This window comes from Triticum urartu, chromosome 5A, assembly GCF_056163025.1.
Source record: "Triticum urartu cultivar PI428250 chromosome 5A, HENAU_Tu73, whole genome shotgun sequence".
NCBI lineage: Eukaryota > Viridiplantae > Streptophyta > Magnoliopsida > Poales > Poaceae > Triticum > Triticum urartu.
In genome coordinates this window covers 473,942,065-473,964,904 of record NC_141877.1, presented here as the reverse complement: position 1 = coordinate 473,964,904, position 22,840 = coordinate 473,942,065, and positions in this window count along the sequence as shown.

The following is a 22,840-nucleotide window of genomic DNA, read 5'->3' as shown; positions in this document are numbered from 1 at the left end:
GTCATTTGATGAACGGGATCACATCATTAGAGAATGATGTGATTGACTTGATCCATCCGTTAGCTTAGCACTATGATCGTTTAGTTTATTGCTATTGCTTTCTTCATAACTTATACATGTTCCTATGATTATGAGATTATGCAACTCCTGAATATCAGAGGAACACTTAGTGTGCTATCAAATGTCACAATTTAACTGGGTGACTATGAAGATGCTCTACAGGTGTCTCTGATGGTGTTTGTTGAGTTGGCATAGATCGAGATTAGGAGTTGTCACTCGACGTATCGGAGAGGTATCTCTGGGCCCTCTCGGTAATGCACATCACTATAAGCCTTGCAAGCAATGTGACTAATGAGTTAGTTGTAGGATGATGCATTACAGAACAAGTAAAGAGACTTGCCGGTAACGAGATTGAACTAGGTATTGAGATACCGACGATCGAATCTCGGGCAAGTAACATACCGATGACAAAGGGAACAACGTATTTTGTTATGCGATTTGACAGATAAAGATCTTCGTAGAATATGTAGGAACCAATATGAGCATCTACGTTTCGCTATTGGTTATTGACCGGAGATGAGTCTCGGTCATGTCTACATAGTTCTCGAACCCGTAGGGTCCGCATGCTTAACGGTTGATGATGATCTGTATTATGAGTTTATGTGTTTTGATGTACCGAAGGTAGTTCAGAGCCCCGGATGTGATCACGGACATGACGAGGAATCTCGAAATGGTCGACACATGAAGATTGATATATTGGAAGGTTAGGTTTGGACACCGGAATGGTTTCGGATGAGTTCAGGCATTTACCGGAGTACCGGGAGGTTACCGGAACCCCCCGGGGGCTTAATGGGCCTACATCGGCTTTAGTGGAAGAGAGAGGAGAAGGCCAAGAGGAGGGGCGTCCCCGAAGCCCAATCCGAATTGGGAGGGGGCCGGCCCCCCTTTCCTTCCTCCCATCTCTCCCTTCCTCCCCCCTCCTAGTAGGACTAGGAAAGGGGGGAACCTACTCCTAGTAGGAGTAGGATTCCCCCCTTGGGGCGCGCCCAAGGTGGTCGGCCAGCCCCCTCCTCCACCCCTTTATATATGGGGGAGGGGGCACCCCATAGATACACAAGTGGAGTGTTTAGTCGTGTGCGGTACCCCCCCCCCCATCCACAGAATTCCACCTCGGTCATATCATTGTAGTGCTTAGGCGAAGCCCTGCGTCGGTAACTTCATCATCACCGTCATCACGTCATTGTGCTGACAAAACTCTCACTCGGCCTCAACTGGATCAAGAGTATGAGGGACGTCACCGAGCTGAACGTGTGCAGATCACGGAGGTGCCATGCGTTCAGTACTTGATCGGTTGGATCGCGAAGACGTTCGACTGCATCAACTGCGTTTCATAATACTACGTTCCTATGCATCTCCTAGATAAATCTTGCGTGATCGTAGGATTTTTTTGATATACTACGTTCCCCAATAGTGGGCATCCGAGCCAGGTCTATGCGTAGATGTTATATCCATGAGTAGAACACAAAGGAGTTGTGGGTGTGGGTATATACATATTGCTTGCCGTCACTAGTTGATTCTTGATTCAGCGGTATTGTTGGATGAAGCGGCTCAGACAGACATTACGCATACACTTACGCGAGACTGGTTCTATCGACGTGCTTCGCACATAGGTGGCTAGTCGGTGTCTGTTTCTCCAACTTTAGTTGAATCAGTTTCAATGAATAGTGTTCTTTCTGAAGATCAGAAAGCAATCACTATACTACATTGTGGTTTTGATGCGTAGGTAAGAACGGTTCTTGCTAGAAGCCCGTAGCAGCCACGTAAAACTTGCAACAACAAAGTAGAGGACGTCTAACTTGTTTTTGCAGGGCATGCTGTGATGTGATATGGTCAAGACGTGATTATATAAATTGTTGTATGAGATGATCATGTTTTTTAACACTGTTATCGGCAACTGGCAGGAGCCATATGGTTGTTGCTTTATTGTATGAAATGCAATCGCCATGTAATTGCTTTACTTTATTACTAAGCGGTAGCGATAGTCGTAGAAGCAATAGTTGGTGAGACGACAATGATGCTTCGATGGATATCAAGGTGTCAAGCCGGTGATGATGGTGATCATGACGGTGCTTTGGAGATGGAGATCAAAAGGCACAAGATGATGATGGCCATATCATATCACTTATTTGATTGCATGTGATTTTTATCCTCTATGCATCTTATTTTGCTTAGTACGGCGGTAGCATTATAAGATGATCTCTCACTAAATTTCAAGGTATAAGTGTTCTCCCTGAGTATGCACCATTGCGACAGTTCGTCGTGCTGAGACACCACGTGATGATCGGGTGTGGTTAGCTCTACGTTCACATACAACGGGTGCAAGCCAGTTTTGCACACGCGGAATACTCGGGTTATACTTGACGAGCCTAGCATATGCAGATATGGCCTCGGAACACTGAGACCGAAAGGTCGAGCGTGAATCATATAGTAGATATGATCAACATAGTGATGTTCACCATTGAAAACTACTCCACCTCACGTGATGATCGGACATGGTTTAGTTGATATGGATCACGTGATCACTTCGATGATTAGAGGGATGTCTATCTAAGTGGGAGTTCTTAAATAATATGATTAATTGAACTTTAGTTTATCATGAACTTAGTACCTGATAGTATTTTGCATGTCTATGTTGTTGTAGATAAATGGCCCGTGCTGTTGTTCCATTGAATTTTAATGAGTTCCTCGAGAAAGCTAAGTTGAAAGATGATGGTAGCAATTACACGGACTGGGTCCGTAACTTGAGGATTATCCTCATTGCTGCACAGAAGAATTTCGTCCTGGACGCACCGCTAGGTGCCAAACCGCTGCAGGAGCAACAACAGATGTTGTGAACACCTTGTAGAGCAAAGTTGATGACTACTCAATAGTTCAGTGTGCCATGCGTTATGGCTTAGAATCGGGACTTCAACGACGTTTTGAACGTCATGGAGCATATGAGATGTTCTAGTAGTTGAAGTTAATATTTCAAGAAAATGCCCGGATTGAGAGATATGAAGTCTCCAATAAGCTCTATAGCTGCAAAATGGAGGAGAATAGTTTTGTCAGTGAACATATACTCATAATGTCTGGGTACCACAACCTCTTGACTCAGCTGGGAGTTAATCTTCCTGATGATAGTGTCATTGACAGAGTTCTTCAATCACTGCCACCAAGCTACAAGAGCTTCGTGATGAACTATAATATGCAAGGGATGGATAAGACAATTCCCGAGCTCTTCGCAATGCTAAAGGCTGCGGAGGTAGAAATCAGGAAGGAGCATCAAGTGTTGATGGTCAACAAGACCACCGGTTTCAAGAAGAAGGGAAAAGGGAAGAAGGGGAACTTCAAGAAGAACAGCAAGCAAGTTGCTGCTCAAGTGAAGAAGCCCAAGTCTGGACCTAAGCCTGAGACTGAGTGCTTATACTGCAAAGGGACTGGTCATTGGAAGAGGAAATGCCCCAAGTATTTGGCGGATAAGAAGGATGGCAAAGTGAAAGGTATATGTGATATACATGTTATTGATGTGTACCTTACAAATGCTCGCAGTAGCACCTGGGTATTTGATACTGGTTCTATTGCTAATATTTGCAACTCGAAACAGGGGCTACGGATTAAGCGAAGATTGGCTAAGGACAAGGTGACGATGCGCATGGGAAATGGTTCCAAAGTCGATGTGATCGCCGTCAGCACGCTACCTCTACATCTACCTTCGGGATTAGTTTTAGACCTGAATAGTTTTTATTTGGTGCCAGCGTTAAGCATGAACATTATATCTGGATCTTGTTTGATGCGAGACAGTTATTCATTTAAATCGGAGAATAATGGTTGTTCTATTTATATGAGTAATATCTTTTATGGTCATGCACCCTTGATGAGTGGTCTATTTTTACTAAATCTTGATAGTAGCGATACACATATTCATAGTATTGAATCCAAAAGATATAAGTTTAATAATGATAGTGCAACTTACTTGTGGCACTGCCGTTTGGGTCATATTGGTGTAAAGCGCATGAATAAACTCCATGCTGATGGACTTTTGGAATCACTTGATTATGAATCACTTGATACTTGTGAACCATGCCTCATGGGCAAGATGACTAAGACTCCGTTCTCGGAACAATGGAACGAGCAACAGAATTATTGGAAATAATACATACTGATGTATGTGGTCTGGTGAGTGTTGATGCTCATGGCGGGTATCATTATTTTCTGACCTTCACAGATGATTTGAGCAGATATGGGTATATCTACTTGATGAAACATAAGTCTAAAACATTTGAAAAGTTCAAAGAATTTCAGAGTGAAGTGGAAAATCATCGTAACAAGAAAATAAAGTTTCTACGATCTGGGAGGAGAATATTTGAGTTACGAGTTTGGTCTTCATTTGAAACAATGCGGAATAGTTTCGCAACTCACGCCACCTGGAACACCACAGTGTAATGGTGTGTCTAAACATCATAACCACAATTTATTAGATATAGTGGGATCTATGATGTCTCTTACTGATTTATCGCTACCATTTTGGGTTATGCTTTAGAGACGGCTGCATTCACGTTAAATAGGGCACCATTGAAATCCGTTGAGACAACACCTTATGAACTGTGGTTTGGCAAGAAACCCAAGTTGTCGTTTCTTAAAGTTTGGGGCTGCGATGCTTATGTGAAAAAGCTTCAACCTGGTAAGCTCGAACCCAAATCAGAGAAATGTGTCTTCACAGGATACCCAAAAAAGACTGTTGGGTACACCTTCTATTACAGATCCGAAGGCAAGATATTCGTTGCTAAGAATGGATCCTTTCTAGAGAAGGAGTTTCTCTCGAAAGAAGTGAGTGGGAGGAAAGTAGAACTTGATGAGGTAATTGTACATGCTCCCTTATTGGAAAGTAGTTCATCACAGAAATCAGTTCGCTACACCAATTAGTGAGGAAGCTAATGTTGATTATCATGAAACTTGTGATCAAGTTACTACCGAACCTCATAGGTCAACCAGAGTAAGATCCACACCAGAGTGGTACAGTAATCTTGTTCTAGAAGTCATGTTACTTGACCATGACGAACCTGCGAACTATGAGGAAGCGATGATGAGCCCAGATTCCGTGAAATCGCTTGAGGCCATGAAATCTAAGATGGGATCCATGTATGAGAACAAAGTGTGGACTTTGGTTGAGTTGCCCAATGATCGGCAAGCCATAGAGAATAAATGGATCTTCAAGAAGAAGACTGACGCTGATGGTAATATGACTGTCTACAAAGCCTGACTTGTTGCAAAAGGTTTTCGGCAAGTTCAAGGAGTTGACTACGATGAGACCTTCTCACCCGTAGCGATGCTTTAGTCCGTCTGAATCATGTTAGCAATTGCCGCATTTTATGATTATGAAATTTGGCAAATGGATGTCAAAACTACATTCCTTAATGGATATCTTAAAGAAGAGTTGTATATGATGCAACCAGAAGGTTTTATCAATCCAAAAGGTGCTAACAAAGTGTGCAAGATCCAGCGATCCGTTTATGGACTGGTGCAAGCCTCTCGAAGTTCGAATATACGCTTTGATAGTGTGATCAAAGCATATGGATTTATACAGACTATTGGAGAAGCCTATATTTACAAGAAAGTTAGTGGGAGCTCTCTAGCATTTCTGATATTATATGTGGATGACATATTGTTGATCGGAAATGATACTAAATTTCTGAATAACATAAAAGGTTACTTGAATAAGAATTCTTCAATGAAAGAACTAGGTGAAGCTGCTTATATATTGGGCATCAAGATCTATAGAGATAGATCAAGACGCTTAATTGGACATTCACAAAGCACATACCTTGATAAAGTTTTGAAGAAGTTCAAAATGGATCAAACAAAGAAAGAGTTCTTTCCTGTGTTACAAGGTGTGAAGTTGAGTCAGACTCAATCCCTGACCACTGCAGAAGATAGAGAGAAAATGAAGGTCATTCCCTATGCTTCAGCCATAGGTTCTATCATGTATGCAATGCTGTGTACCAGACCTGATGTGTGCCTTGCTATTAGTTTAGCAGGGAGGTACCAAAGTAATCCAGGAGTGGATCACTGGACAGCGGTCAAGAACATCCTAAAATACCTCAAAAGGACAAAGGATATGTTTCTTGTTTATGGAGGTGACAAAGTCCTCGTCGTAAATGGTTACGTCGATGCAAGCTTTGACACTGATCCGGATGACTCTAAGTCACAAACCGGATACGTATTTTGATTGAATGGTGGAGCTGTCAGTTGGTGTAGTTCCAAGCAGAGCGTCGTGGCAGGATCTACGTGTGAAGCGGAGTACATAGCTGCTTCGGAAGCAGCAAATGAAGGAGTTCATATCCGATCTAGGTGTCATACCTAGTGCATTGGGTTGAATGAAAATCTTTTGTGACAATACTGGTGCAATTGCCTTGGCAAAGGAATCCATATTTCACAAGAGAACCAAGCACATGAAGAGATGCTTCAATTCCATCCGCGACCAAGTCAGGGAGGGAGACATAGAGATTTGCAAGATACATAAGGATCTGAATGTTGTAGACCCGTTCACTACTGCAGGATGGTCCAAACGCGACACTACGATCAGATACCCTTCGAAGAAACTGTGTGCGATGCCACAATCGCAAACGGTGGTGTAGAAGAACCATCAAAAAAGGTGCAAAACATTTGTGATGGCGGAGCTATCAAACACGGTTTAGATTTTAGTTGCGTGTGCGATGCAGGGCATACGGTTCAGCTCAATAAACTGTTTGCGATGAGGAGGAACAAAAGAAACGGGCAGCCTGATGAAGGCGTGTGTGATATAGAGCATACGGTTCACTCGGATGAACTGTTTGTGATTAGGCAACACAAAAGAAACGGTCAACTAGATCAAGGTGTGTGTGATACGCGGCAAACAGGCCCGTAATCAGAAATGTGTGCGAAGACCAATAATAACACAAATGATTGCTGCTAATAAGCCGTGTGATTTGCTGTCTACAGTAGAATAAAATGTATATATATAACTGAAATAAACATCCAATTACATAAGTGACTATACATATCATTCGCACACACCTCAATAAACAATTGCATGCATTCTAAAATAGTAGAAATGATCGTCTAGTCATCTACTTCTTGTGACTCTCCTGCCACTGCTATGTGGCTTGATCCCTCGTCTGGGTTAGGAAGAAGACAGTTCCTCATGACAACGATCCGCATGTACATCTCGTAGCTTGTGTACACGTCCATGGCCGCGTACTTGACATGTTGTTCATCTAGTCTCTTATGCCACACACTATGCCAGGCGTTCCTGTCCTTATTGCTCTCATTCTTCATCTTCATTTAGCAGGGGTCGATGATGGCCGAGGCGAGGTCAACCAGGGAGTTCAGTTTGTTTTTGTCGCTGCCCCAGACCTTGTAGTGGCTTTGGATGTTGACAAGATTCGGGCATTTCAAGTCCGAAACCTTGAGCGCTTTTAGATCGTTGGTGGTGTCCACCGAAGCGAAACTGTAGCCAGAGCTATTGATAAACCTGGAGAAATGCTCACAAGGCCTTGTGGCAAGGTGGTAGTGGTAGACAAGGACGTCATGTCGCACGCACAACTGGGCGACGGCAACCTTCTGATCGTGCCTGGCACGACCGCTGGTGTACTCGAGGTCGAAGCCGACCACTCGGTACTTGTCCTCGGCAAGGAACTGCTCCATAGTTTCGATGGAGATCTCCACAGAGACCGGATCGTTCGTGTACACCACCGAGAGGGCCTTCCCCCTCACGTGGGTGTCCACTACGTGATGCATGGTGAACTGCCCGCCGTTGTCGTCGTCGGCCGCTAGGAGCGCCATTGGAACCGTTGGATGTCCTCTCTGTATGTGTCCTCGTGGGTGTGCTTATTGTGTCATGTGAGACGAGAGATGAAGGTAAATGGCCACAGGAATAAAAGGGGGCCGGGCAGCGTGGATCCTCGGCGCGTCCGCATGGCAGTTTTTGCGGCGGATAACTGCATCGCCGCGCCGCGCCCGGCGCAACCGCTTGCACACGAACGTGCGTGATCATGCGCCAGCTCCAAATACTGGCAGCGCGCATGGAGGGACGAGGGCAGAGCACCCGGAGGGACGCGTCAGTAGAGCGCGCACGGCGGGACGGGAGCAAAGCGCGCCGCGGCCGCCTGAACCGCAAGCAACCACACGCATAGAGCAGTTGAACAGGCAGGAAATGGTCGCCTACAAGCCGGTCGATAGTTGCGTTGCTGCGTAGAGAGCAGCCGTGTGATACCACCTTCGTCTAGTCTATAGTCTCCTTTATATTCTGTGCCATACTTTTCCCTCAAATTTAACCAACAAAATGTTAATACATGTTTTAAAAATTATATAATTGGAAACTATGTTCAAATACAAATTCAACTATATAATCTTTGGCGACATGCACTCGTATTTTATTTGTTAAATCATCCTTATAAACCAGGATGGTGGTATAGTAGGTAATTAAATCGCAAATATTTTTTTATTAACCGTATGTGTACGTGGCCTTTCGTCCTCCTCTCGCACGTCTTGTCACCCGCTGGCCCAGACGGCTTATAGCGCAAGCTTGCGCAGCGCGCGGGGGCGTTCTTTTGGCCAAACGGTGGCACCAATGAATCATCGGTGAGCCCGTTCCCACACAACCTCGCAGGTTCCCGCACAAGCTTCCCGCCCGACTCGATGAAATCCCCCAAAATCCCAATGCTTACCGGCCCGCTATATAAACCCTCACGGCCGACGAGTCCTACGTTGCATTTTCCCCTCCCTCCCTATAGCTTATCTCGTTTGCTTCTCCCACAATCTCCAATGGCACCAGTCCGTCGTCGTCGCTCAGCCACTCCGTCGTCATTAGAGGACAGCTCCAGCTGCGAGGCTACACTGCGGCGGCTGCGCAGTCCCCGGCGTAGTGTAGTGTGCGTGGTGTCCCTGTTGGGTGTGCGCGGAACACCCACCACACGCTCCGCCGCCGGTGCCCGTCGGCAGTTGTTGCCGCCCGCCATTGCCGCCACACCACCGTTGAAAGCCAGGGCAATCGCGCGCTCCGCCGTCGCGGCCCGAAGGTGGGAGGTGGCCGTCATGGCCTCTACCCCATTGCCGGCCACTGTGGCCATCACCCGCTCCACCACCGCGACCCAAAGGCAGGAGGTGGTAGTCGTGGCCACCACACCGCCGGGGTAATCACCCACTCCGCCACCGCCGCCCGAAGGCGGGAGGCGGAGGTGGATGCCCGCACGTGCGTCAGCGACCTTCGCGCTACACCGAGTTCCTGTGGAAGAAGGAGGAGCACCTCGTCGAGCACGCAAAGAGCCTTACCGCCGCCGTGGACGCGGCACATGCCACCTCAGAGGCGAGGAATCAGGAGATCTACGAGGAGAACCACCGCGTCGGGAGGGGTCGTCTGGAGTGGCAAAGGGCGTTCGAGGTGAGCGTCGTTGAAGCTGCAACAGCGGCAGGCACCGTATTGCGGTTGCCCAGCTCGTCGGTAGGCTCCTCCTCCGCCGCCTCTTACTGAGTGCGCTCGGCAGAGGAGAGGCAGCCGGAAGTAGTACAAAGCCCCTCCGCAGTAGTAGTAGTATTTAGGGGCTATTTTGTTCAGTTCATCTGACTATAGATGTGGTGGAACTATATAACGTACTTAAAATTAGCTAGTATATATAGTTGAACTAGCTATTTCAATACGTGGTTGGCAACAATAGGGGAAAAGTTTGGTCGGTTCAGCTGTCGAGCTGAACTATCTGTATAAATTAAGAACGACTGCTTAATCTATGAATGAAATCTATGCTTAATTACTGAATTTTAGTTGCAAAAATTAGATACTGCTAGTGATTTTTAGCTTCATATTTTGACAAATCATAGTGTTACAAGGATTGACAAATCTTACCAAATTGTGTGTACATGGTTGCACACGGGTCATCCAAAACAACCATTTGCGTTGAAGGGATGCACAAATCCTGCGCTGCTCTCACTTTGTGTACGGGTGTTCTATCTAAAACGTTTGCGATCAAGAGTAGCAGAAATCCTACTCGGCACATTTTCATTTGGCTTCCTGGGGAAGTTATCACTTTGCATATGGGTGTTCTAACTAAAATGTTTGCGATTACTGTTTTATATTTAAAAAGTGAATTAAACTGCGGCTTGGGCGCCATTAATGGAGAGGATGCGAGCAAGGCAGGTGTCCATGGAAGTCAAAGGGCTGACTTCCAGTGAGCCTACGCAGCATATAGCTTGCATGCTTCCCGGTGAACCTACGCATTTGAGGACAGCTTGCACGCCTCTCGGTTAGCCTGCACATCAGACGACGCTCGCATGCCTCCCGTTCAGTCAAGGTCAAGCAGCTGTCTGAACGGCACCTCCTACAGCCTTTAAAACCAAGACACATGGCGTCACATGAATGGTTAACAGAACGCACACGGTTTGAATGATACAAATGTTTGAGATATTAAAGTGGCAGCTATTTTATCAAAATGCCTTTGTTGGCTGTCATTATTCGAGTGCGCCTTCTCTCAAAATGGACACGAAAAATACCACAGCATGTCGGGTGCCATTCCATGATAGCATGCCAAGTTTCATGAATTTCAAACGAGTTTTGGATTTACTAGAATTTAAAAACCAAGCATCTCAATGATTTGCCGGCAATCAACGGTGCCCTAGTGTTTGAAATTCATTCCCATTTCTTGCATGGGACCTAAGCATGCACCCAAGGACACAGATTTGATTTTTCAACCAATTTATATGCACTGGAGCATGTGCATCTAGTTCAAATTTGAATTATGAACATAAATGCATTGAAAACTCGGTTAATGCATAAAAATGTCCAAGCGAACCTCGAAAAATCACAAACAATCACACAACACTACTGTTGTTCTATGTTAACATGAGAAAAAATTTGAAAGCAATAAGAGGCAATGGATATTGTTTCGTCCCCAAAGGTGGGATGTTCCCTACCGAAAACCATCATGCTTGTTGTGAGAAGCTCCAGTTTGTGAGGAGCATATACCCAAACCTGCCCCAAATGGGGGAAAAAATTTACCACGGCATGTTGATGCCGCTCCATGATAGCATGCCAATTTTCATGAATTTCAGACGGGTTTTGGATTTACTAAAATTTAAAAACCAGGCATCTCAATGTTTTGCCAGCAATCAACGGTGCCCTGGTGTTTGAAATTCATTCCCATTTCTTGCATGGGAGCTAAGCATGAACCCAAGGACACAGATTTGATTTTTCAACCAATTTATATGCACTGGAGCATGTGCATGTAGTTCAAATTTGAATTATGCACATAAATGCATTGAAAACTCAGTTAATGCATAAAAATGTCCAAACGAACCCTCAAAAATCACAAAAAGTCACACAACACTCCGGTAGTTCTATGTTGACACAAGAAAAAATTTGAAAGCAATAAGAGGGAATGGATATCGTTTCGTCCCCAAAGGGGGGACGTTCCTACCGAAAACCATCATGCTTGTTATGAGAAGCTCCGGTTTGTGAGAAGCATATACCCAAACCTGCCCAAAATGGGACAAAATTTTTACCACAGCATGTTGATGCCGCTCCATGATAGCATGCCAAGTTTCATGAATTTCAGACAGGTTTTGGATTTACTAGAATTTAAAAACGAGGCATCTCAATGTTTCGCCGACAATCAACGGTGCCCTGGTGTTTGAAATTCATTTCCATTTCTTGCATGGGACCTAAGCATGCACCCAAGGACACATATTTGATTTTTCAACCAATTTATATGCACTGGAGCATGTGCATGTAGTTCAAATTTGAATTATGAACATAAATACATTGAAAACTCAGTTAATGCATAAAAATGTCCAAACGGACCCCGAAAAATCACACAACACTCCTGTTGTTCTATGTTGTCATGAGAAAAAAATGGAAGCAATAAGAGGCAATGGATATCGTTTCGTCCCCAAAGGTGGGACGTTCCATACCGAAAACCATCATGCTTGTTGTGAGAAGCTCCGGTTTGTGAGAAGCATATACCCAAACCTGACCCAAATGGGACAAAAAATTACCATGGCATGTTGATGCCGCTCCATGATAGCATGCCAAGTTTCATGAATTTCAGACGGGTTTTGGATTTACTAAAATTTCAAAACCAGGCATGTCAATGTTTTGCCGGCAATCAACGGTGCCCTGGTGTTTGAAATTCATTCCCATTTCTTGTATGGGACCAAAGCATGAACCCAAGGACACATTTGATTTTTCAACCAATTTATATGCACTGGAGCATGTGCATGTAGTTGAAATTTGAATTATGCACATAAATGCATTGAAAACTCAGTTAATGCATAAAAATGTCCAAACGAACCCTCGAAAATCACAAAAAATCACACAACACTCCGGTTGTTCTATGTTGACACAAGAAAAAAATTGAAAGCAATAAGAGGCAATGGATATCGTTTCGTCCCCGAAGGGGGGACGTTCCCTACCGAAAACCATCATGCTTGTTATGAGCAATGTTGGGGATATCGCTTATCGGGAACTTATCGGTCGACCCATGATAAGGGGTAAATCGGCCAGTTTATCGGCATACCGGCCAATTTATCGCCATATCGGTAGATTGATCGGCCGATTTATCTTATCGGTCTGACAGCGGTAAGTGATAAATCGGTCCATTTATCGGCATATCGGAAGATATCTTGAAAAGTGGTTATGAGAAGCTCTGGTTTGTGAGAAGCATATACCCAAACCTGCCCAAAATGGGACAAAAATTTTACCACGGCATGTTGATGCCGCTCAATGATAGCATGCGAAGTTTCATGAATTTTAGACAGGTTTTGGACTTACTACATTTAAAAAAGAGGCATCTCAATGTTTTGCCGGCAATCAATGGTGCCCTGGTGTTTGAAATTCATTTCCATTTCTTGCCTGGGACCTAAGCATGCACCCAAGGACACATATTTGAGTTTTCAACCTATTTATATGCACTGCAGCATGTGCATGTAGTTCTAATTTGAATTATGAACATAAATGCATTGAAAACTCAGTTAATGCATAAAAATGTCCAAACGAACCCCGAAAAATCACAAAAAATCACACAACACTCATGTTGTTCTATGTTGTCATGAGAAAAAAAATTGGAAGCAGTAAGAGGCAATGGATATCGTTTCGTCCCCAAAGGTGGGACGCTCCCTACCAAAAACCATCATGCTTGTTGTGAGAAGCTCCGGTTTGTTAGAAGCATATACCCAAACCTGCCCCAAATGGGACAAAAAATTACCATGGCATGTTGATGCCGTTCCATGATAGCATGCCAAGTTTCATGAATTTCAGACCAGTTTTGGATTTACTAGAATTTAAAAACCAGGCACCTCAATGTTTTGCCGGCAATCAACGATTCCCTAGTGTTTGAAATTCATTCCCATTTCTTGCATGGGACCTTAGCATGCACCCAATGACACAGATTTGATTCTTCAACCAATTTATATGCACTGGAGCATGTGCATGTAGTTCAAATTTGAATTATGCACATAAATTCATTAAAAACTCAGTTAATGCATAAAAATGTCGAAACAAACCCCAAAAAATCACACAACACTCCTGTTGTTCTATGTTGACACGAGAATTTTTTTGGAAGCAATAAGAGGCAATGGATATCGTTTCGTCCCCAAAGGTGGGACGTTCCCTACCGAAAACCATCATGCTTGTTGTGACAAGCTCTTGTTTGTGAGAAGCATATACCCAAACATGCCCCAAATGGGAGCCACAGCTTGTTGATGCAGCTCCATGATAGCATGCCAAGTTTCATGATTTTCATATGGGTTTTGGATTTTCTAGAATTTAAAAACTAGGCATCTCAATGTTTTGTCGGCAATCAATGGTGCCCTAGTGTTTGAAATTCATTACCATTTCTTGCATGGGACCTAAGCATGCACCAAAGGACACATATTTGATTTTTCAACCAATTTATATGCACTGGAGCATGTGCATGTAGTTCAAATTTGAATTATGCACATAAATGCATTCAAAACTCCGCTAATGCATAAAAATGTCCAAACGAACCCCGAATAATCACAAAAAATCATACACACTCCTGTTGTACTATGTTGCCATGAGAAAAAATTTGAAAGCAATAAGAGGCAATGGATATCGTTTCATCCCCAAAGATGGGACATTCCCTACCGAAAACCATCATGCTTGTTGTGAGAAGCTCCGGTTTGTGAGGAGCATATACCCAAACATGCCCCAAATGGGACAAAAAAATTACCACGGCATGTTGATGCCGCTCCATGATAGCATGCCAAGTTTCATGAATTTCAGACGGGTTTTGTATTTACTAAAATTTAAAAACCAGGCATCTCAATGTTTTGCCAGCAATCAACGGTGCCCTAGTGTTTGACATTCATTCCTATTTCTTGCATGGGACCTAAGCATGAACCCAAGGACACAGATTTGATTTTTCAACCAATTTATATGCACTGGAGCATGTGCATGTAGTTCAAATTTGAATTATGCACATAAATGCATTGAAAACTTAGTTAATGCATAAAATGTCCAAACGAACCCTCAAAAATCACACAACACTCCGGTTGTTCTATGTTGACATTAGAAAAAATTTGAAAGCAATAAGAGGCAATGGATATCGTTTCGTCCCCAGAGGGGGGACGTTCCCTACCGAAAACCATCATGCTTGTTATGAGAAGCTCCGGTTTGTGATAAGCATATACCCAAACTTGCCCAAAATGGGACAAAAGTTTTACCACGGCATGTTGATGTCGCTCCATGATAGCATGCCAAGTTTCATGAATTTCAGACGGGTTTTGGATTTACTAGAATTTAAAAACGAGGCATCTCAATGTTTTGCCGGCAATCAACGGTGCCCTGGTGTTTGAAATTCATTTCCATTTCTTGCATGGGACCTAAGCATGCACCCAAGGACACATATTTGATTTTTCAACCAATTTATATACACTGCAGCATGTGCATGTAGTTTATATTTGAATTATGAACATAAATGCATTGAAAACTCAGTTAATGCATAAAAATATCCAAACGAACCCCGAAAAATCACAAAAACTCACACAACACTCATGTTGTTCTATGTTGTCCCAAGAAAAACAATTTGGAAGCAGTAAGAGGCAATGGATATTGTTTTGTCCCCAAAGGTGGGACGTTCCCTACCAAAAACCATCATGCTTGTTGTGAGAAGCTACGGTATGTGAGAAGCATATACCCAAACCACCCCCAAATGGGACAAAAAAATTACCATGGCATGTTGATGCCGCTCCATGATTGCATGCCAAGTTTCATGAATTTCAAACGGGTTTTGGATTCACTAGAATTTAAAAATCAGGCATCTCAATGTTTTGCCGGCAATCAACGGTTCCCTAGTGTTTGAAGTTCATTCCCATTTCTTGCATGGGACCTAAGCATGCACCCAATGATACAGATTTGATTTTTCAACCAATTTATATGCACTGGAGCATGTGCATGTAGTTCAAATTTGAATTATGCACATAAATGCATTGAAAACTCCGTTAATGCATAAAAATGTCCAAACGAACCCCGAATAATCACAAAAAATCACACACACTCCTGTTGTTCTAGGTTGACACGAGAAAAAATTTGAAAGCAATAAGAGGCAATGGATATCATTTCGTCCCCAAAGGTGGGACGTTCCCTACCGAAAACCATCATGCTTGTTGTGAGAAACTCCGGTTTGTGAGGAGCATATACCCAAACCTGCCCCAAATGGGAAAAAAATTACCACGGCATGTTGATGCCGCTCCATGATAGCATGCCAAGTTTCATGAATTTCATACGGGTTTTGGATTTTCTAGAATTTAAAAACTAGGCACCTCAATGTTTTGTCGGCAATGAATGGTGCCCTAGTGTTTGAAATTCATTCCCATTTCTTGCATGGGACCTAAGCATGCACCAAAGGACACAGATTTGATTTTTCAACCAATTTATATGCACTGGAGCATGTGCATGTAGATCAAATTTGAATTATGCACATAAATGCATTGAAAACTCCGTTAATGCATAAAAATGTCCAAACAAACCCCGAATAATCACAAAAAATCACACACACTCCTGTTGTTCTAGGTTGACACGAGAAAAAATTTGAAAGCAATAAGAGGCAATGGATATCGTTTCGTCCCCAAAGGTGGGACGTTCCCTACCGAAAACCACCATGCTTGTTGTGAGAAGCTCCGGTTTGTGAGGAGCATATACCCAAACCTGCCCCAAATGGGACAAAAATTTTACCACGGCATGTTGATGCCGCTCCATGATAGCATGCCAAGTTTCATGAATTTCAAACGGTTTTTGGATTTACTAGAATTTAAAAACCAAGCATCTCATCGTTTTGCCGGCAATCAACGGTTCCCTAGTGTTTGAAATTCATTCCCATTTCTTTGCATGGGACCTAAGCATGCACCCAATGACACAGATTTCCTTTTTCAACCAATTTATATGCACCGGAGCATGTGCATGTAGTTCAAATTTGAATTATGCACATAAATGCATTGAAAACCCAGTTAATGCATAAAAATGTCCAAACGAACCCCGAAAAATCACAAAAATTCACACAACACCCCTGTTGTTCTATGTTGAAACGAGAAAAAAATTGAAAGCAATAAGAGGCATTGGATATCATTTTGTCCCCAAAGGTGGGATGTTCCAGACCGAGAACCATCATGCTTGTTGTGAGAAGCTCTGGTTTGTGAGAAGCATATACCCAAACCTGCCCCGAATGGGACAAATTTTTTACCACGGCATGTTGATGCCACTCCATGATAGCATGCCAAGTTTCATGAATTTCAGACGGGTTTTGTATTTACTAGAATTTAAAAACCAGGCATCTCAATGTTTTGCCGACAATCAACGATGCCCTCATGTTTGAAATTCATTCCCATTTCTTGCATGGGACCTAAGCATGCACCCAAGGACACATATTTGATTTTTCAACCAATTTATATGCACTGGAGCATGTGCATGTAGTTCAAATTTGAATTATGCACCTGAAATGGCTAGAAAACCAATTTGATGTATAAAATGTTCAAATGAACCCTGAATAATTCCAATTCTTTTACGACACACATATAGTTGCATGTTCACTCTAGATAAAAGGTCTAGCAATTCAGACACCGTCCATTGCCGCTGTGACCCCATTATGTAATTCAAATCAAGATGAAAAATCAAGTAGATGGCACACAGTTTATTATTAGCAACCATGTGACATACAGCACAAAATATCCTAGAGCACCATCGGTGTATAGTACGCCTATGGCTTACGCGAGAAGGTGCGTCGGCTACAGTCCACAGTCGGTGTCTCAAGCACACTAGCTCGCTCCCCATATATCATTTCACTGTTCAATCATCGCCGGTGAAAGATGGGCACGTGGACCCGTGTCGTGACGGCAACTTCGGTAGCCCACTCCGGCGAGAGCGCGGCCGGAGCCGCCATCCACGTGATAACAAGGTGCATGAGCGCAGCCGCAATCTGCGACTCGGCGGCAAAGGCAGCCCAAACGGCCGCTGTTGCTTCTCAGGTGGCGGCAGTAACATCTGCCTCGGGGATAGGAACTGGCGAGAGTGGCACAGCAGCTGTCCATTCCGCAGCGGCGGCCTTGGCCCTGATGGAGGCCGCCCACGACCATGTCGAGGCCGCTCATGCCCAGCTCCTGGTGGTCACCGCACAAATCAAACGAAGCTTCTCCGACAATGGTCGACAACCCACGGCGGAAGAGCTGGCAATCACCGACAGCGTTCGAGCAGTCGTCCATTCCTCCACCGCATACCTTGCGACAACAGAGCCCGTCCAAGCCTAGATCACGTCCGCCCACGCCCAGCTCGTGGCGGCCTTTTCCAAAGAGATGGAAGACGTGGATGGTGAGATTCTTGCCGAGTATGGTGCGGAGTATGGTGCGATGGATGCCATGGAGCCCCTTCCCCAGGAGACCATCGGGCGCGAGCTGGACATGGAGGCGGTGGTGAAGATCGACTAGCACCAGCCGTAGTAGTACTCTTTGTTTTGTTTAATTAAGAGCGCCTGTCTTTAATTTGTTAGAGTAATGTTTAGGTCAGCTAGCTCTGTTTAATTGTTGAACTTGCTCGATTAAGAAGTGTAGGTGTGCTGTAGTCTCCTTTGTGTGCCCAAATTATGCAATGACATGGATGACCACTATAACCATGGAAATTCGAACCAAAACTTTTGACATTCAAACTCATCACACACGGGTGAATCTATCTGAATCGTTTGTGATGTCCACATATCGTACACAGTTCTGAATAAGGGACCGTGTCTGATGACACTTTGCACGCCAGTTTTTTGACTGAAGCGATTCCAAATTTTCGGCTTCCGTGGAAATATCTACCTCCCTGCCCCCTCCCCCTTACCAAAAGCCACATTTCCCCTCTTTCCGCCTTGCTTTGCAACTTGAAACCTTCACTCCTTGCTTGCAGCGCCGCCTCCTCGTCGGTGACCCTCCTTCACACTGATCGGCCTCGTCTATCCAGGCAGGTAATCCACACCCGACCCCCATCCTCCTCCAACTTCCACATCTCACATGCCTCGGCCGCCGGCGCGAGCGCGACACCTTCCACCCAAATCACCGATCCCTCCACAAAATAAGCGCCGCCCTAAGCCATGGTGCACGCAGCTGACGTCTACTACACAACCTTCTTCTTGTAGACGTTGTTGGGCCTCCAAGTGCAGAGGTTTGTAGGACCGTAGCAAATTTCCCTCAAGTGGATGACCTAAGGTTTATCAATCCATGAGAGGCGTAGGATGAAGACGGTCTCTCTCAAACAACCCTGCAACCAAATAACAAAGAGTCTCTTGTGTCCCCAACACACCCAATACAATGGTGAATTGTATAGGTGCACTAGTTCGGCAAAGAGATGGTGATACAAGTGCAATATGGATGGTAGATATAGGTTTTTGTAATCTTAAAATATAAAAACAGCAAGGTAACTAATGATAAAAGTGAACACAAACGGTATTGCAATGCTTCGAAACAAGGCCCGGGGTTCATACTTTCACTAGTGCAAGTTATCTCAACAATAATAACATAATTGGATCATATAACAATACCTCAAAATGCAACAAAGAGTCACTCCAAAGTCACTAATAGCGGAGAACAAACGAAGATATTATTGTAGGGTATGAAACCACCTCAAAGTTATCCTTTTTGATCGATCTATTCAAGAGTCCGGAGTAAAATAACACCAAGCTATTCTTTCCGTTCAATCTATCCTAGAGTTCGTACTAGAATAACACCTTAAGACACAAATCAACCACAACCATAATGTCACCTAGATACTCCAATGTCACCTCAAGTATCTGTGAGTATGATTATATGATATGCATCACACAATCTCATATTCATCTATTCAACCAACACAAAGAACTTCAAAGAGTGCCCCAAAGTTTCTACCGGAGAGTCAAGACCAAAACGTGTGCCAACCCCTATGCATAAGTTCACGAGGTCACTGAACTCGCAAGTTGATCACCAAAATATACATCAAGTGGATCACCTGATATCCCATTGTCACCACAGATAAGCACATGCAAGACATACATCAAGTGTTCTCAAATCCTTAAAGACTCAATCTGATAAGATAACTTCAAAGGGAAAAATCAATCCATCACAAGAGAGTAGAGGGGGAGAAACATCATAAGATCCAACTATAATAGCAAAGCTTGCGGTACATCAAGGTCGGGCTATTGGGGAACGTAGCAGAAATTCAAAATTTTCCTACGCGTCACCAAGATCTATCTATGGAGAGACCAGCAACGAGGTGAAGGAGAGTGCATCTACATACCCTTGTAGATCGCTAAGCGGAAGCGTTCAAGAGAACGGGGTTGAAGGAGTCGTACACGTCGTGATCCAAATCACCGGAGATCCTAGTGCCGAACGGACGGCACCTCCGCGTTCAACACACGTACAGCCCGGTGACGTCTCCCATGCCTTGATCCAGCAAGGAGAGAGGGAGAGGTTGAGGAAGACTCCATCCAGAAGCAGCACAACGGCGTGGTGGTGATGGAGGAGCGTGGCAATCCTGCAGGGCTTCGCCAAGCACCACGGGAGAGGAGAAAGAGAGGGAGGGCTGCACCAATGAGAGAGATCAAATCGCGTATTATGGGCAGCCCCTAGGCCTCACTATATATAGGGGAGAGGGAGGAGGGTGCGCCCCCTCTAGGGTTCCCACCCCTAGAGGGGCGGCAGCCCCAAACCCATCTATGGGTGGCGGCCACAAGGGGGGAGGAGAGGGAGGCGCAGGGAGTATGGGCCTTAGGGCCCATCTGCCCTTAGGGTTTGCCCCCTCTCCTCTTCTAGGCGCATGGGCCTTAGTGGGAGGCGCCCCAGCCCACCTAGGGGCTGGTGCCTTCTCTCACTTGGCCCATGTATGCCTCTGGGGCCCATGCCCCCCCCCCGGTGGACCCCCGGACCCCTCCGGTGGTCCCGGTACATTATCGATGAACCCCGAAACCTTTCCGATGACCAAAACAGGACTTCCCATATATAAATATTTACCTCCGGACCATTCTGGAACTCCTCGTGATGTCCGGGATCTCATTCGGGACTCCGAACAACATTCAGTAACCATATACAAACTTCCTTTATAACCCTAGCGTCATCGAACCTTAAGTGTGTAGACCCTACGGGTTCAGGAGACAAGCAGACATGACCGAGACGTTCTCCGGTCAATAACCAACAGCGGGATCTGGATACCCATGTTGGCTCCCACATGCTCCACGATTATCTCATCGGATGAACCACGATGTCAAGGACTTAATCAATCACGTATACAATTCCCTTTGTTTAGCGATACGATACTTGCCCGAGATTCGATCGTCGGTATCCTGATACCTTGTTCAATCTCGTTACCGGCAAGTCTCTTTACTCGTTCCGTAACACATCATCCCGTGATCAACTCCTTGATCACATTGTGCACATTATGATGATGTCCTACCGAGTGGGCCCAGAGATACCTCTCCGCTTACACGGAGTGACAAATCCCAGTCTCGATTCGTGCCAACCCAACAGACACTTTTGGAGATACCTGTAGTGTACCTTTATAGCCACCCAGTTACTTTGTGACGTTTGGCACACCCAAAGTATTCCTACGGTATCCGGGAGTTGCACAATCTCATGGTCTAAGGAAATGATACTTGACATTAGAAAAGCTTTAGCATACGAACTACACGATCTTTGTGCTAGGCTTAGGATTGGGTCTTGTCCATCACATCATTCTCCTAATGATGTGATCCCGTTATCAATGACATCCAATGTCCATGGTCAGGAAACCGTAACCATCTATTGATCAACGAGCTAGTCAACTAGAGGCTTACTAGGGACATGGTGTTGTCTATGTATCCACACATGTATCTGAGTTTCCTATCAATACAATTATAGCATGGATAATAAACGATTATCATGAACAAGGAAATATAATAATAACTAATTTATTATTGCCTCTAGGGCATATTTCCAACACGGGCCAAATCAAGAACACGAGAGAGAGAGAGAGAGATCAAACACATAGCTACTGGTACATACCCTCAACCCCGAGGGTGAACTACTCCCTCCTCATCATGGAGAGCGCTGGGATGATGAAGATGGCCACCGGAGAGGGATTCCCCCCCCTCCGGCAGGGTGGCGGAACGGGTCTAGATTTGTTTTTGGTGGCTATGGAGGCTTGCGGCGGCTGAACTCCCGATCTAGGTTTATTTCTGGGGGTTTCTGTATTTATAGGAATTTTTGGCGTAGGTCTCACGTCAGGGGGGTCTCCGGATTGTCCACGAGATAGGGGCCCATGCCTAGGGGGTAGGGCGCGCCCCCACCCTCGTGGACAGCCCGGGACTCTTCTGGCCCAACTCTTTTACTCCGAGGGCTTCTTTTGGTCCATAAAAAATCATCAAAAATTGGCATGTCAATTGGACTCCGCTTGGTATTCCTTTTCTGCGATACTCAAAAACAAGGAAAAAACAGAAATTGGCACTGGGCTCTAGGTTAATAGGTTAGTCCCACAAATCATATAAAATAGCATATAAATGCATATTAAACATCCAAGGTTGATAATATAATAGCATGGAACAATAAAAAAATATAGATACGTTGGAGACGTATCAAGCATCCCCAAGCTTAATTCCTGCTCGTCCTCGAGTAGGTAAACGATAAAAACAGAATTTTTGATGTGGAATGCTACCTAACATATTTATCCATGTAATTCACTTTATTGTGGCAAGAATATTCAGATCTGAAATATTCATGACAAAAGTTTAATATTGACATAAAAATAATAATACTTCAAGCATACTAACAAAGTAATCATGTCTTCTCAAAATAACATGGCCAAAGAAAGCTATCCCTACAAAATCATATAGTCTGGCTATGCTCTATCTTCATCACACAAAATATTTAAATCATGCACAACCCCGATGACAAGCCAAGCAATTGTTTCATACTTTTGATGTTCTTAAACTTTTTCAATCTTCACGTAATACATGAGCTGAGCCATGAACATAGCACTATAGGTGGAATAGAATGGTGGTTGTGGAGAAGACAAAAAGGAGAAGATAGTCTCACATTAACTAGGCGTATCAACGGGCTATGGAGATGCCCATCAATAGATATCAATTTGAGTGAGTAGGGATTGCCATGCAATGGATGCACTAGAGCTATAAGTGTATGAAAGCTCAAAAATAAACTAAGTGGGTGTGCATCCAACTCGCTTGCTCACGAAGACCTAGGGAATTCTGAAGAAGCCCGCAATTGGAATATACAAGCCAAGTTCTATAATGAAAGATTCCCACTAGTATATGAAAGTGACTACATAGGA